Source organism: Rhipicephalus microplus, unplaced genomic scaffold, assembly GCF_043290135.1.
Source record: "Rhipicephalus microplus isolate Deutch F79 unplaced genomic scaffold, USDA_Rmic scaffold_42, whole genome shotgun sequence".
NCBI lineage: Eukaryota > Metazoa > Arthropoda > Arachnida > Ixodida > Ixodidae > Rhipicephalus > Rhipicephalus microplus.
Genome location: NW_027464615.1, coordinates 967,904 through 985,098, shown reverse-complemented (window position 1 = coordinate 985,098; position 17,195 = coordinate 967,904). Strand labels below are relative to the sequence as shown.

The 17,195-nt window shown below is 50.7% G+C and overlaps 1 long non-coding RNA gene across 1 annotated transcript; it reads left to right on the top strand.

The window, feature by feature from the left end:
• The first annotated feature begins 324 nt into the window (after positions 1-324).
• LOC142787047 (uncharacterized) lies at positions 325-3,267 on the top strand. Its single transcript, XR_012889231.1, has 3 exons — positions 325-436; positions 1,017-1,111; positions 3,131-3,267. It is a non-coding gene; the product is annotated as an uncharacterized LOC142787047 (long non-coding RNA).
• Positions 3,268-17,195: the final 13,928 nt, after the last annotated feature.

Genomic DNA, 17,195 nt, shown 5'->3' with positions numbered 1-17,195 from the left:
AACGCAGGTAGACATTGAACGAACGCTTCGAGAACATATACGTAATAAATTGTGAACTTTTATGTTGCAGCGAAAAGCGAGAAAACGAGCCTGTATCCATAAAGACATTTATGAGCAGCTCACCCGGTTTTGAACTGCTGCTGTAATCGCCTCATCCTTTGGCCAAATGACGGTGTTATGTGATGATGTAACTTACATGTGATGGCACCATGACGCCACATATTTCACTAACCTATAACGTCAATGGTGACGTCATCACGTCGTACTATTTTGTCGCCACTGATTGTCAATTTTAGAGTTCGGCGCAGTATCTAAAGTTTTCGCCTCAAACATTAAATTGCTCTTCCAGGGTTCATCCCTATGCGCGCTGCCCAGCCACGCCCACCCAGCCAAGGCCTACGCAGAGCTCAACAGGAACATCCGCACACTACAGACGGTCAGTACTCGGAGCAACGGGAAGCCTTAGCGCAACGCTGTCAGTTTTGTATAATGACGCCAACCAGTAACGCTGTTCACACTAAAGCTGAGCCCTCGACAGCACAGCCTGCTTCAAGCACTAAACCTGATGCAAGCGTGGTAACGGCTAATTTCAACTACGAAAGCAGTCTGTTGCTATGCAGCAAGCTTAGGAGCATCGGTAGTACTTTACTTCGTTCACTTAGGAAGCAGAGCTGCTCGGTGCAGGCTGCGAATCGTCATTGTATGTAGTGGCAGGCCTAACCGTCCTCGCGGGCACACATTTTTTTCGCCAACACCATCCTTCGGGTCGAAACTTCCTCTCTAATTACAAGCATAAACCGACCAAAGATAATTGCCGACCTACTCTTCCAGTGAACACTGGACTTTTCTGGTTTGCTTATAGTGGCAAAGAGTATGTATAAGACGGTGTGCAAAACAGTTTTGCAAGTTCATGTTTACACATTCGTATGAGCAAAGCGAATGAACATGTCGCGACTTAGTACTACCAGAAATATAGATCGTTCTACGCAGGGTAACCCGTAGCCTTGCACTCGCAGGTGTCCCTGAGGAGGCAGTTCGAGAGGGGCATGATCCACCCGGAGACCTACGCGAAGATTCTCACCGCCATACAGATCAAAGTTAAGGACGAGTCGTACGTTCGCTTACTTGTTTAACTTACTTAGCTTAACTTACTTCACGCACTCACTCGCTTACTTGTTTGACTGTTTGATTGACTCCTCGGTCGGTCGGTCGGTCGGTCGGTCGGTCGGTCGGTCGGTCGGTCGGTCGGTCGGTCGGTCGGTCGGTCGGTCGGTCGGTCGGTCGGTCGGTCGGTCGGTCGGTCGGTCGGTCGGTCGGTCGGTCGGTCGGTCGGTCGGTCGGTCGGTCGGTCGGTCGGTCGGTCGGTCGGTCGGTCGGTCGGTCGGTCGGTCGGTCGGTCGGTCGGTCGGTCGGTCGGTCGGTCGGTCGGTCGGTCGGTCGGTCGGTCGGTCGGTCGGTCGGTCGGTCGGTCGGTCGGTCGGTCGGTCGGTCGGTCGGTCGGTCGGTCGGTCGGTCGGTCGGTCGGTCGGTCGGTCGGTCGGTCGGTCGGTCGGTCGGTCGGTCGGTCGGTCGGTCGGTCGGTCGGTCGGTCGGTCGGTCGGTCGGTCGGTCGGTCGGTCGGTCGGTCGGTCGGTCGGTCGGTCGGTCGGTCGGTCGGTCGGTCGGTCGGTCGGTCGGTCGGTCGGTCGGTCGGTCGGTCGGTCGGTCGGTCGGTCGGTCGGTCGGTCGGTCGGTCGGTCGGTCGGTCGGTCGGTCGGTCGGTCGGTCGGTCGGTCGGTCGGTCGGTCGGTCGGTCGGTCGGTCGGTCGGTCGGTCGGTCGGTCGGTCGGTCGGTCGGTCGGTCGGTCGGTCGGTCGGTCGGTCGGTCGGTCGGTCGGTCGGTCGGTCGGTCGGTCGGTCCTTCAAGGTAATGTAGTTGTAGATGCGAATGATTTGGTGGGAATTACTGGAAATTGTCAGCTGCCAGCTGTCTCAATCTGTTTTAGTTGTCAGTTGTCAGCTGTCTCAATCTTGTTTCAGATTTCTGACGTAAGAACTACTCCTTTAATTACTATTATTTAAATTAATAATATTAATTATTATTAGGTCGTTCGGTCGGTCGGTCGGTTTGCTCACTTACTATATAAATCGGTCACTTATGATCACACACTCAACAGCAGATGTAGAGGAAGGTGGTGAAACGAATAATAATTAAAGGAGCCACGCATACTTCGCGAATGAAATGGCGCCATAGGCTAGCGCCGATGCGTTAGTTTTGTGGGAATAAATTTGATGGCTGAGCATCGCAGTTTAACAGTATTTCTAGTTCTTTTTTTTCGCCTGATGACATCATCGTTTGAATATCTCTTTTTACGTGCACGTGATATCTTTATTCTGAATAAGTTTTATAAACTGAGTTGTTCTTACGTCAGAAATCTGAAACAAGATTGAGACAGCTGACAATTGATAACTAAAACAGATTGAGACAGCTGGCAGCTGACAATTTCCAGTAATTCCCACCAAATCATTCGCATCTACAACTACATTATCTTGAAGGTATCGGCTACAGGCCAAAACGTATCATTGGATCCCAGTGGAAAAGAAAACACCGCGAATGGTAGTGAAATATCCAAGCACCTTTTAAGTTATTTCAGTGCGGTTATATTTTAACTGCAATGAATATTCACAAAAAAACAGTCCTTATAGCAGCTTTCACGCAGCTAGTCTTATGGAGTCTTTACGTTGGCTGTAAGTATCAGGCACCCAAAAACAGGCACCATGAACAGGTACCATGAACAGGTACGACGAAAATTGTCGACAGTACCTTTAATTCAAAATCATGGTGAAATAATGTATAGGAGCAATACAACGATGCTGTAGTGTGGGTGCTTTCATTAATCCATGCAACTATACACTTCCCGAAAAAATATAGTAGTGCTTGCTAACTTCGGGTAGTCATTTGCGACCACCTTGGTTGAGCTCGCTCGAGAGTCGCCCGTGTGAATGAAGCCTTACAGTAGAGATTTCGTGAATGCAGATTTTGTTCCTTCACTGCCAATTTTTCAATTAACTGCGGTGTTGTGTGATCTGCCTTAAGCAGTACACGTTTCCGAACGTACTAAACATGTGTTCCCATGCCTTTTCCACGCAGGTTTCTCGACTTGCCGACGATGAAGGCGCTATTGTATCTGCCGCCCTGGATGTTCGCCTTTGTAAGTTGCAGCTGACATGCATCCTACTTTCCTCTCGGATTCTCGTGCAGCCACCCTATCCGGGCGCGTCAACATACAAGCCGTCACTAAGCAAGCTGGATGAAAAAAAAAATGAAGACACCGGCTACAAGCCATTGAAGCAATTCATAGACAGCGCGCTGTGGCTTGCTGATTTACCCGCTTCCTTTAAGCGCCCTATAGGCAGCTCAGCTTCCTACACTAAACAGAGTACTTTAGAGGGAGAGCTTCTTTTCTTCACTGGTTGCAAGCAATGTTTGTAACTGTTGCTACCAATTCTACAAATATGAGTTGACACCAACAGTCACTAATCCAACGGTTGTAACAGTTGCTCCCCTTCCAGTTACTCACTTTCGCTTACTATCGAGAAGAGCAACATATTTGGAGTTACTGCCTGAAGTTAGCTAGTACTACACTACTAATCTAAGGCCATAGAGTTGCATAGATTAATTAGAAGATAACCCTCGGGACCTTCTTTGTATTTGTTTTACACGTTATTTCACCATGGTTTTGCGTTAAAGACGCCGATGATCATTTTTCATGATCACTTGTTTGTGAGTGAGTGAGTGAGTGAGTGAGTGAGTGAGTGAGTGAGTGAGTGAGTGAGTGAGAACTTTATTATGGTCCAGTGCAGACGCTGAGGTTGCCACGCGTCACCCGGCTACTCCCACATGGGGACCGGCAGGTCTAGCCTGACGGCCCTGTCGCGGGCACACTGGACGGCCAGGATTGGTCCTGAAGTTCTGGGCTGTGCAGAAGCGCATCCCACTCGGGTTTGCTATAAGTCGGTCCAAGCGACCCGCACTCCCAGAGCATGTGTGCTAATGTAACGGTCTGCCCGCAAGCGGCACAGGCGGCATCGGGGAATTTGTGAGGATAAATTGCGTTTAGGTACGCTAACGACGGGTACGAATGGGTTTGAAGTAAGCGCCACGAGACGGCCTGTGCTCTATTGAGTTTTGAATGTGGCATTGGGAATGCCCGCCTCGCCATGTAGTAATACTTCGTAATCTCGTTGTGTGTAGTAGGTGTGTCTTTATGCCCCACGTCGTCGGCACTGGAGCCGTCGCCCAGGTCGAGAGCAGCGCGGTCAGTGAGCGCGCACGCTGTTGTGTGGGCCGACTCGTTCGGGTTCAGCGCAAGGTCGTTTATGGAGCCGACAAGCGCGGGGAACCAATGTATGGTGTGAGGGACAATCGTTACGCTGGTGGAGCTGTTCAAGATCCTGGCTGCCTGTGTTGATATGCGGCCCTTTCGAAAGGCTCTGACTGCGGCTTTGGAGTCGCTGTACACCTCTTCGCACCGACCATTTAGCAGAGCGAGTGCGATGGCCACTTGTTCGGCCACCTGGGGGTTCATGGTGCGTACCGTGGCGCATTTCGTAGTCAAGCCCATCTGGTCCATGACCACCGCTGCGAACTTTTTGTCGTCTCGATATGTTGCAGCATCAACGAAACTTGCATTTACGCCACCTTTTCCCAGTTGCTTCAGCAAAGCCATCGCCCTTGCCCGACGACGTCCCTCGTTGTGTACAGGGTGAGTGTTGCGGGTTATTGGGGCAACAATGACGTTTTCCTGTATATGTTTTGATATACGCACGCTATTTGTTTCCAGCTTTATAGGATTGAAACTAAGCTCGCCAAGTATGCGTCAACCAGCCGTCGTAATGGACAGCCGAGCCAGCAGCGAGCGTTGCTGCGCTTCCGCTATCTCGGCAGCAGAGTTGTGCACACCGAGCCCGAGCAAGTTCTCGGTGTGTGTGCGTACGGGAAGCCCCAGTGCCTTCTTGGCGATCTTTTTGATAATCGCGTCGAGCTTGTCCCACTTTGACCTAAGTCAGTTGTGCATTGCAACGGTGTAGGTAAAGTGGAAAAGCACAAACGTATTGATGAGCCTTAACAAATTGTCTTCCTTAAGGCCTCGTGTCTCCCGGAGACACTTTTGACGAGGCGAAAAGTGTTGTCAGTCTTGGCGTCAATCTTCCGAAGAGCGGTGCCGTTGCTTCAATAAACATGCCGAGGATCCAGATGGTGTCTCGGAATTTCCTCCCCGTAACTCGTGTAAATGTGCATATTGCTTTCTTCGACGGGTTTCCATGCCTTAGGTCGGCTACCTCGTTCTTTTCTATAGAGCAGAAGCTCCGACTTGGCGGGTGAGCATCTGAGTCCCGTTTGGCGCAAGTACGATTCCACCTCGGCGACTGCTTCTTGAAGGACATCTTGCACCCGGCCTTCGCTGCCGCCAACGTACCAGATGGTGATGTCGTCGGCGTAGATGGTATGCTGGATGCCGCCCACGCTAGCCAGTCTTTTCGACAGTCCGATCATGCAGAGACTGAACAGCACCGGAGAAATCGCACACCCCTGGGGCGTGTCTCGATGTCTGAGTGGTACGCCTTCAGAGAAGTTCCCGATGCGCAGCCTCACTTTTCTTCCAGACAAGAAGGACTTGATGTAGTTGTACAGCCTGGGCCCAAGCTCGAGTTTCGCCACAGTCTCCAAGATGAATTCGTGCTTGATGTTGTCAAAGGCCTTCTCAAGGTCTAGGCCAAATAGAGCCTTTGTATCTCGAGAGTATCCATCAAGAACTTTGTGCTTAATAAGCAGCATTGCATCCTGCGTTGAAAGGCTGGTACGAAACCCGATCACATTGTGGGTATAAATCTCATTTCCCTCCAGGTAGTCGTTAAGTCTGTTGAGAATTGCGTGCTCTGCCACCTTACTCACATACGACGTGAGTGATATGGGGCGAAGATTCTCAACGCTAGGAGACTTTCCTGGCTTGGGAATCAGTACGATGTCAGCTAGCTTCTATTCCTCAGGAACCCTTCCCGTTTTGCATGCTTCATTGAAGAAACCAGTTTGACGTTCTATGGATGCGTCGTCGAGGTTTCTGAGGGCTCTGTTTGTGATCCCGTCTGTCCCTGGTGCCGACTTGTGATTGAGCATTTGTATCACTCTCCTGATTTCACCCTCTGAAAAGTATTCGTCTAGTTCAGGTAGAGGAGGGCCGCCATACTCTGGGAACACACCGTCTTCATCCTCTCGTTCGACTGGCAGGTACTTGGAAACTAATCGAGTAACGAGTTCGTCAACCCCCTGTGTCTTGGTGGCTTCGTGAACGGCACGGGGTAAAGTGTGTCTCTGGTTGGCTCTAGTGCTGTACTCGTCCAAGAGGTGCTTCAGAAGGTGCCAGGACTTGCCATTTCTGATTTGACCGTCTACGGACTCGCACAGCTCATCCCACTGCTGTTTGCACAGTGTGTCGCAATGTTGTTCGATTTCTTTGCTCAACTTCGATATTCTTTGCCGCAGCCTACGGTTGTGCCTCTGCTTCTTCCATCGAGAAAATAGACCTGTCTTGGCTTCGAGCAGGTGGACAAGCCTACTGTCTATCTTCTCCACATTCAAATCTGTCTTTATCTTCTTGGTTGCAGCGGTGGTATCTCTGCGAATACCCTCACACCATTCCTCGAAATTGTCAGGAGCACTGGCTCTTGTACCGCGAATGCTGCGAAAAAGATCCCAGTCAACCACCGTGAACTCTCAGACTCTGCTGCGGTCGACTATAATAGAAGTTTGCAGAACATAGTGGTCGCAGCCAAAATTCATGGCGGTGTTGGCCCATGTACTCTTTTCGACATTCTTGATGAAAGTGAGGTCTCGCGTCGTGTCTCTGGTCGCAGAGTTGCCTATCCACGTAGGAAAAGCCTTATCAGTGATTAAGGTAAGGTCTAGTTTGGTGGCGTCCTGCCAGAGGTCGCGACCTTTTCTCGTCTCATACACGTATCCCCATAAGCCATGTGGGGCATCGAAGTCACCGACTATGGCAAGGGGCCGAGGACCGGCAAATTCAACTGCCCTCTCGAGCAACGTGTTGAACTGCTGGCACCTGCGCCTAGGGTTACTGTAGACATACAATACAAAAACACTGTTTTTCCACAGATTGTCCCGAGGTGTGTCAAGTAGGATCTCTACCATTACATATTCGATATTTTATCTGGCTATCTTCAAGTTGTGGGTGACGTGTGTCAGCTTTTTACTTATTAGTGTGCAGACACCTCGTCCTCCTGACTGGCCAGGGACTGCCCGGTAACCAAAAAGGGACACTTCAGAGGCTAAGGTCTCTTGAAGGGCTATAGTTTGAGATTTCTTTGTTATCGTTTTAAAGTACTGCTGCAGGATTTCATTTGCCATTTTAGTAAGAACATCCTTAAGCTCGGCGTTTTCTTTTTTCAATCGTAAAATTTCCGTGTCTTTAGCATGCTCTGGGGACGGGCCGCATTGCATGGGTTGCTCGCTGTTATTACTGCGAACCCTGTCGGCCCAGGTTAGGTTTGACTTGCCTCTGCTCTGGTCCTTGGTGTCGTGGACTGCCCCGGACAGCTGGAGTCCCCGTGCGTGCCCGCAGTCTGCCCTGGGCGAAGGGTCCGGTCTGGTGCTCGGTGCGTCAGTCTTTCCCTGGCCAGGTCCGAGACTGGATCCGAAAAGGGCACCGGAGCTGGGACGTGGTCTGGTGCCACCCCTGGATTGAGACCGCGTCCTGGACATGGAGCGGGCCCCGGATCTCGAACGGGACCAGAGACGCAACCTGACGTGGAACGACTCCTGCAACTGCCTCTGCTTCTGGATCTTTCTCGTGATTTGAATCGGCCTCCAGGAGCCGATGGTCCAGGCTGGCCCTGCTGATGACAGTCGTTGAGCTCTAGGAAGCCATCGACATTGACGGATGGAGACCTCTCCCGAGGGGCGCGGGCCCTCAGGCCTCGCCTGCGCCTGACGACATAGGGTATCCGATATCGGTGCTGGCATTCTCTGGATGCGGTGAGGTGCTTTGCGCCACACAAACTGCATATTGGTTCACAAACATGATCCTCTTCTTGCTGGATAGCTTGTCTGCAAGCCTTGCAGACTGAAGCGTCGGGAATGTGTCAGAGCGGTGTCCTAGTCAGCCGCAGGCATAGAAAACATCAACTTGCTTCCTGTATAAAGTGCACTTGATGAGGTTGCCGCCATAGGAAACATAATTGGGAACCTTGTACCCGTCAAACAGCACTATGACGACGCCAGCATTCTTGATTCTTTTTGCTTCGACGGCCAGTGGATTTCTTGCGTTGACAATCTTCGGTCGATGGCTCCTGGATCATCACTAAGAGGGATCCCATAGATGACTCCCTTGCAGGTGGCATGCGGAGCAGCCGTGCATGCACTGACTTCGTGGCGCTGTCCAGCCACCGTAATAACTTCAACGTTAACGTAGCGCTTAACATTCTCTAGGCTCGAAGGGCTGACGACCATAATATTGTTACGCACAAGGAGGACCAGGACGTCCAGCGATTGCCCTTAGACGACTTTGGAAAAGTGCCCACGAGGCCAATGCCCACCTGTTAGAAAGGTGTGCTTGGATGTGGCAGGGGCTGTAGAAGACCAGCCAGAGCAGTAGATGGGCGTTTGTGGCGTTGACACTGTGTGCAGCTGGCCACATACGCCTCGACTGACTGTCGCATTCCTGGCCAATAAAAGCGTTCCTTAGCACGGTAAAGCGTCCGCGCAAAACCTAAATGTCCGGACGTAGGATTGTCGTGCATAGCACCTAAAATCACCGTCCGAAGGCTTTCTGGCACTACCAGGAGGAAACGTGCGCCAGTGCGGGAAAAGTTCTTCTTATATAGGAGTCCGCTGCGTACACAGAAATGGCATGTCGTAGGAGCTGTGCAAAGCGATGATAGCCTGGTGTTCTTTCGCTGTTCATCTTTGAAAGTACTGAAGTCGGGAAACTTTGGTGACACAGAAGCTACGAGGTGATCGAGGTCATCGGCGTCACACTCTGTAGTGCTCAGTGGCATGCGCGAAAGGCAATCTGCATCGGTGTGTCGTCGACCACTTTTGTACGAGACTATGAAGTTATACTCTTGGAGCCAAAGTGCCCAGCGCGCTAGACGGCCGCAAGGATCCCGAAGGTTGACGAGCCAACACAATGAGTGGTGGTCGGTGACGGCTGTAAAAGGGCGTCCATATAGGTAAGACCGAAACCGCTGAATCGCAAATACTACTGCGAGGCATTCTTGTTCTGTGACAGTGTAATTCTGCTCGGGCCTACTCAAGGAGCGCCTTGCGTATGCAATCACGTGCTCGTGGTTACCATAGCGTTGAACTAGGACGGCACCGATTCCTATGCCGCTGGAATCTGTGTGCAGTTCGGTTGGAGCTGATGGGTTGAAGTGTTGAAGAATAGGCCGCGACGTCTGGAGGAACTTCAGTTGACGAAAAGAGGAGTCGCACTCCGGAGTCCACTCGAAGGGAGTATTCTTCCGTAGTAAACATGTCAGTGGATATGGGACATCGGCAAATTTAGGTATAAAGCGGCAAAAATAGGAGCAAAGCCTCAAAAAAATTGCGCAGCTCCTTCACAGAGCGCGGCACATTGAACGTTTCAACGGCTGCTGTCTTCTGGGGATCTGGACGGATGCCCTCCTGATCGACTAGGTGTCCGAGAACAAAGGTTTGTCGGTCTTCGAAGTGGCATTTATTTGAGTTAAGAACAAGGCCAGCGTTTCTTATGCAAGTCAGTACAGTATCCAGACGTGAATTGTGTTCGCTGAAGGTGCGGCCAAAAATGACGACGTCATCGAGATAGCGCTTGCAAATGCTCCACTTCAAGCCACGAAGAACAGTGTCCATAAATCGCTTGAAAGTCGCCGGCGCGTTGCACAGTCCAAATGGCATCACGTTGAATTCAAAGAGGACGTCAAGGGTTACAAAGGCTGTCTTTTCTTTATCTTCAGAATGCACGGAAATTTGCCAGTAGCCCGATCTTAAGTCCACAGAGGAAAAGTAAGAGGCCGAATACAGACAGTCTAAGGCATCATCAATGCGTGGAAGTGGGTACACGTCTTTTTTTGTTACAGCATTCAATCGGCGATAATCGACGCAAAATCTTCAGGATCCGTCTTTCTTTTTAACGAGAATTACTGGAGCTGCCCATGGACTTACCGACTCTTGAATGATACCGTTTTCAATCAATTCGTTCACCTGCTTGTTAATAATCCGCCGCTCGGATGGCGAAACACGGTATGGCTTTTGTCTAATCGGATTGGCCAAACCCGTGTTGATAGTGTGACATGTCCGAGAAGCGGGTATTAGGGGTGCTTTGTCTTTCTGCGCAAAGTCGAATGCAGAGACGTGCTTCGAAAGTACATTGTCCAATGTTCGGTGTTCACTTCTGCCCAGCGACTTATTCACCATTGACAGAAGAGCCGTTTCAAAACTGTGACTACGATGCTCTTCCGGCGCATCTCTAAGCTCGGTCACCAGTAAGGCCTCGTGTTGTCCACTGACGACGGCTAACTTTAGACCATCTGGTAACATCACGGGTTCTGTAGAGCAATTGACAGTCCATAAACCAGCACGTCCACGTCTGATCAACACCACACAATGCGGGATCAACACATTCTTTTTCATGCAGTTGGTGTACACTGGTTCTACGTTGGCATCAAAGTTGGCGGAATAGCTGTCGCTGCAACCAACAGGTACACAAACGGTTGATAACGGTAGTATGATAGTGTCACCACAGAACCACAGACACGCAATGCCGTCTCACCATCCACAGGGTTTTCCAGGAGTGCTGGCGGAACGTGATCGCTCAAGACTATTGTCCCTGTGCGGCAGTCGACAGTCGCACCACACTCTCTCAAAAAGTCCATACCCAAAATAACATCTTGTGTCGCCTGCGGAATAATCATGAATTCCGTTGGGATAACGCGGCCTCCGAGAAACACGTCAGCTTGACACACACCAACAGGATGCAGTGCCTCACCACTCACTCCGCGAAACTTCGAAGCTTGATTCCACTTAAATAAAATCTTGCACCCCAAGGTATCTTTAAAACACGCACTCATGACCGAAATGGTTGCCCCCGTATCCACCAAAGCCATCACAGGGACATCGCCAACAAAAACACGTACTTTGTTCTTGAGCATCAACACAGGAGGTATTTCTGATATTAGCACGTCTCCGGCGACCTCACCTCCATCGGCCGCGCTTGCTAGTTTTCCTGTGGCAAAGGAGACGTGTTGGAGAGACGCCTCCTTCACCACGCAAAGGAGGCGTGGTGAAGGAGAACGGGGAACACGAGGCGGTGGAGGCATCAAGCTCCTGTCAGATGTAGGGGAGTGGTTCCGGAAGCTGCGTGTCCAGTAGTCGTCGTGAGGCAGCAGGTGTGTTGCCTTAGGGTCGTCGTACGGTTGATCAGACGATCGTGTGAAGTGTTGTGGTAAGCCATAGTACATTGCTCGCGGGTCATCGCGACGTCGTTCGGAAGGCCGTGCAAAGCGTGGTGGGTAGCCATACCGTGGGGCTACTCGTCGACGGCTGCAAAATCGCGAAATATGTCCTGGTACACCACAGGAGTAGCAAACTGTGAGAGGTCGAAACTCTCTTTGTTCGTCGATAAATCGAACATCGTCTTTCCTGGCGTAGTGGGTCGGTTCGTTTCGTATATCGTAGGGATAGACCGGGCGTCGCGAAGAAAGCGGACCCTGGGGGCGTCGGTCGTGGCGAGGAGCTGGCAAGCGTGGTGCTCTCCTTGGCTGTGGGGGTGCGCTGTACTCAACAGCTGCTGCACTAACCATCAATTGCCAAGGGGTCGTAGAAGGCGGCGGTGCAGTCACAGCCTCACGTGGCACATATACCGAATGTTGTTTGTTTACAGAATGGTGATCAACTGCTGAATGCATCTGTTCTCTATAGCGAAAAAGTTCTTCGCGAACAATCTCTCGAATCGTCGAGGACAGGTCTGGGCAGCTGCTCCTGTCGATGCTGGCAACCGTTGTAACGTTTGTAAGCCAGCCGAACTTTGGAGCAATCCTGCGCATTTTCAGCTGTTTGAAAGTTCGGCAATGCCGAATCACGTCGGACACCGAGCTCAGGTGCTCTTTTCCGATGAGAAAATTATAGACATCTTCGGCTATGCCTTTCAGCAAATGCCCTACTTTGTCGTCTTCTGACATCTGATCATTGACCACCTTGCAGAGCTTCAGCACATCCTCTATATACGTGGTACATGTCTCACCTGGAAGCTGCGCGCGTTGAGACAATGTCTGCTCTGCCCGCTTCCTTTTGACGCTCGAGTCGCCGAAACACGCTTTCAGCTCTGCAACAAAAACGTCCCACGTCGTCAGTGTGTCCTCGTGGTTTTCGTACCACACGAGCGCAGTATCCGTAAGGCAAAAGACCGCATTGCTGAGCTGAGCGGCGGTATCCCAGCCGTTGGACTTGCTGACTCGCTTGTACTGGACGAGCCACGCGTCGACATCCTCTCCCGATTTTCCTCCGAAGGTCGGCGGGACTTGGTAGTAGGGCACGGAACCCATTGGAGTTGGCCTTGAAGCATTAGATGACTGATCTTGGGCCATTATGGTCGGCGCAGGCGGGAGTCCGGCAAGGCAGCGGCTGCGGTGTAGTCCAAGTAGTGAAGCTCCCGTCGTTGGGCTTGTCTTACCCAGCACGCTTCCACCAATCTGTTACGCACAAGGAGGACCAGGACGTATACGGCTGAAGGGGGCCGTTTATTTTGGTCGCGAAGAGAAGCGCCGGAGCGGCCAACAGGTTGATGATCGCAGTGTCGTCGTCTTCTTTCTTCCTCAAGCTTCGGGCAGCCAGCCTGTTCGCCCATCTTCGTTTTCTTCCCAGGCATGCGTAACAATATCTTGCAGGGGATTAGGGCACATTGTGTCCGTGTTTCTCTCTTCCGGACCGAGCCCCGCCGCACTTCATACGGCATCTGCCACGACCGACAAGCCAGAATTGCTAATACACAGACCGCCTCTCGGCCTCATCATGACCTTAGTTTCTTCACATGGCAGTGGTGGCATCTTGCTTTTCCTTATAAGGTTTTTCTTGACATCTCTGAAGCTGTGACAGCCGGGCGTAGGTTATTGAGTGTTCGTCTCAGACGCCGGCGTTCCGGCGCCAGCAGCTCTGCTGGCTTTCCTCACTTCCGATCATTTTTTAGTCCCTGTAATCCATCCGGAATTCTTCCTATTCTCTTCAGCCTCCCCCGGAGTCTTCGATTATTCATCTTCCATCTCTTAATGGGGCGATAACAAGTCTTTTTCTGTTTGAGACGCGGTGCCTGTGCACCACGCTGACAGCGGCGCGGCCGGGCCGCTGTCAGCGTGGTGCACAGGCACCACGCTGTAGTTGCACAGGCACCACGCTGTACGTCTGTAGTTGTACACTCAGCGTCGTCGTCACGAAAGTCACTTATTAATGTACAAATAGTCCACCCGCCGGTGCTATTCTTGTGTCCACAGCGTCCCGGTGATCTTAGAAGTCCGTTGCGACCCAATTTCGGGTGAATACGGCTTCTCATAGCACCAAGAAGCGAAGAAATCACTGGAGCCAATCGCAATGCGTCCTACCTGCACGGTGCCATCACCAACCTCCCCACCTGTTTGTCGTACTTGTTTTATCGTGCCTGCCTACTTACAGTAAAGGATGCTACTTCATAGTGCATTCTGCGTCAAGACGCGTCCTCTGGGCTGCGATAAATGCCAATTTTCGCTACTTTCAAACGCGATTCAAAACATAATTCTACACAAATCATAAAAAGGTGCTTGAATCTGTCACTACCATTCACGGTCTCCGTTTTCGATGGGATTTAATGACACGTTCTAGGCAGTTGTCGATCTAAGATATTGTAGTTGTAGATGTGATGGCTTCGCGCGACATAATGAAAGCCATGCGTCAAGGAAAACTTTATTATGCTATTCAATTTACCCGCAGAGACACGATGTGTGGTTAGATAAAGTTGGTAACGCGTGATAGTATAGATACTCATCTATGGGAGAGCAAAAAGCCGTCCCGTGGGCCTCACAGCGGTCACTAATAGGGCTTGAAACTGTGCTTGGAAGTTCTTAGCGATTTGGAGTACTTTGTACTCTACTATGGGAGACCAGAAAGCCGTCCCATTTATCATAATCATCAACAGGCGGTAGTTCAAATTACTGCCACAACAATTTGTATTTGTGTTTATAAAAAGTTGTTAACAATTTACAGTACTTCTTACTCTACTATGGGAGAGCATAAAGCCGTCGCGTAGGCCTCACATGCTAAACACGCAGCATAAACCAACATGTTTAGAAAAATTTATTGCCACAGATGTCAATAACATGTCAAGATAAGAATTTATTTTTAGACATACAATAACAATGATGACAAAACAGACTTCATTCACATGAACATGGATATGAGATGACGCGGAAAAAACATGTAAAATTGATGGTTCACACAAACACAGCCACACAAAAATGTGTCACGAAAAGACAGATTCACATATGAATATTGCACTGTACACAAGAGGCACAAATAAAACGTGACAATTCCCCGTAACAATATTATTAACCGTATTCCCCGTAACAATATTAACAATATTATTCCCCGTAACAATATGTACATTTCACATATTTAAATGTAGGCATGTTCTTTCTGCCAGTGCATCGACACATTAGCCTACCAATGCCAGGCTGGCCGAACGAGAAGTTTCACTCGTCCGTCACAGACCGACACAATCGGGCAAGACCAGTGCCGAAAGAATTCCTCTTCACCGAGGAAGAAGGGCTCCTCCGACAAAACAGACAGCAGCTCCGAGTACAATCGTACTAGGATCGGGAAGAGCGCGCGGCGGTGGCGGCCTGCTGCAACCACCTCGTGTCGTCTGCGCCAGAGGCAGAAAGAACCAGCAACAACGAAAGGACAAGCGAAGCGGACTCCAGAACAACGCTCAGAAAAAATTAAGTGGTTTACTCTGAGGCAGCGAAATCCAGCAAGTACGGCTCTCCAAAAAAAAAACACGTGCAATGACACAATGCCTCAGAAAATGCTGATTTGTTTCCCGAAAGGAGCAGTTCGGACATGTTGCTGACTGGACCATTCTTCACCTTTCGAGGTGGTTGAAAGTGGGAAGCACACCCTATCCCAGGCGCCACATGAAGCCTCGGAACCTGTGTGTTTATAAAAACTGGTTCACGATTTAGGGTACTGGGTACTCTAAGTCTCGGAGGCTATTCATAAAAAGGGTTTGAAGATTTCGAGTATTGCGTACTCAACTATGCGTGGGAGAGCAGTGCGCTTTGTCACGGAGCATTACTGTTCAAACCTCATGGAGATGTTGAATAGAGTGTTTAAAAAGCTCATTCAACCACAGTGCAATCCCAGGTTGTCTTTGTTTATCATGTTCATTTTGGAGGCATCGAAAAAGTGCAGCTTTCGTAGGAGAAAAAAAGAAGTAACTATAGAACACGGACGCATAAACTTTTATTTCTTTCGTAATGGGTGCTTAGAAGCCCACTAGATGCCGTGTTTCATCGTTAAGCAATCTCATTGCCTTTTCGTCATCGCATAGCTATTGCCGAGCACACCACGTGCTCTGCGATGGAAGACCACCAAGCTACCGAGCGATGTAGATGCCACTCATAGTGTTTCATGGCAGTTTAGAGCCATAAGCGCAAAGAGAAAGAAATTGATTGAATACCGCACCACCTGGCCACGCTGCGCGTGCGCTTCAGGTAAGCCACTCCCACCAACGAAACGGTCACGTGCAAACCCACTCTACAGCACATAGCATAGGCTGCGCCCTCTTGTGCTGAGACAGCCATCCAGGCTCCTTAAGAGACTGCGTACTCCCGACGATGAACAGACCAAGAGGGCCTCTAGTTTGTGCGTTTTTAAGGATGGCCTTGGCTCTCACGACTATTCTGTCCTTTTTGTGCCGTGAGTGACCCTACGAGCATTTCACCGAATTGTTTCCCGCTACCATCTGACAAAGAAAAAAAATTCCAGCCCCTATCCCAAAGCTGAACGAGCTTCAGGCTAGCAGACTTGGACTAAACTCCTCGGTGCCTTAATAAGATAGACCCCGACCACTGACAATCGTGACCCAAATGTGGCCATGTCTCGTGTTTTAGGAGCGAAGCTCCTTAAGGCGTGGGCTGAGCGTCCTGTCGTAAACATATGTAGCCACCTTTCATTAGTTCTTGAACCGGCCATAAAGGGCGGTACTTGTATATACATACAACGAAACGCATATACGCTGAAAAATGCACATGGCACGATACTAGAGGACTTTACTTGTAGTGTGATAATTAAAAATCACAGCATGTCCATGGAGGGAATGATGATGAGTGGGGCAAAGCGTCTGTCAGTCCGTCTGCGCTTCCATTCGTTCGTTCGCTCTTGCTTCTGTCCATCTGCGCGTCCATCCATCCGTCTGTGCATCCATTCGTTCATCCGTGCGTCCGTTCATTTGTGCATCGGTCCATGCATCCGCCCGTCCGTTCTCTCGTGCTTCCATCTGTACGTCTGCCCATGCGTCCGTCCCAGCGTTCGTCCATGCATCCATCCATCCGTCCTTCCGTGCGTTCATACGTTCACTCGTGCGTCCATTCGTCCATGCGTCTGTCCGTCCTCTCGTGCGTCAAACAGACAGACGACGGACGCAACCAGTGTAGGATTCATGGTTTGCCGATAAAAGGCATGATATGCGCAAGGTGGTGGCGGCTCGCGCGTAGATGCGAGTGCGCGAGAAAATAGGAATGACGTCCCACGAAGACGTCGGCGATCGCGTGTTCATCGGCGGTGCCGTACGCTAGGGGACGCAGTGTAGTAAATAAAAGCAGTATTGGTACCCGCGCGCGTTCAGAAAGTCGGCGGATGGACAAGGCTGCAGAATGGCGTGCGTGCAAGGCAGCGGCGACTCGTGCCCGAAGACAGAACCCCGATGTGCGAGCGCGCGAGGCAGAAGCGTGCCGTGAAGCTGCGTGGCGGTGCCAACAAGATCCCAGTGTATACGAGAACGGAAGACCGAAGCAGTGCGGCAGTGGCGTGCGGACCCAGCTTCGCCCCCCTCCGTGGACATGCTGTCATTTTTTTATCCCATACTATGACTGTGCCCGGCCCTTAATGCATTTTCACCCATCACGAAGAAGCA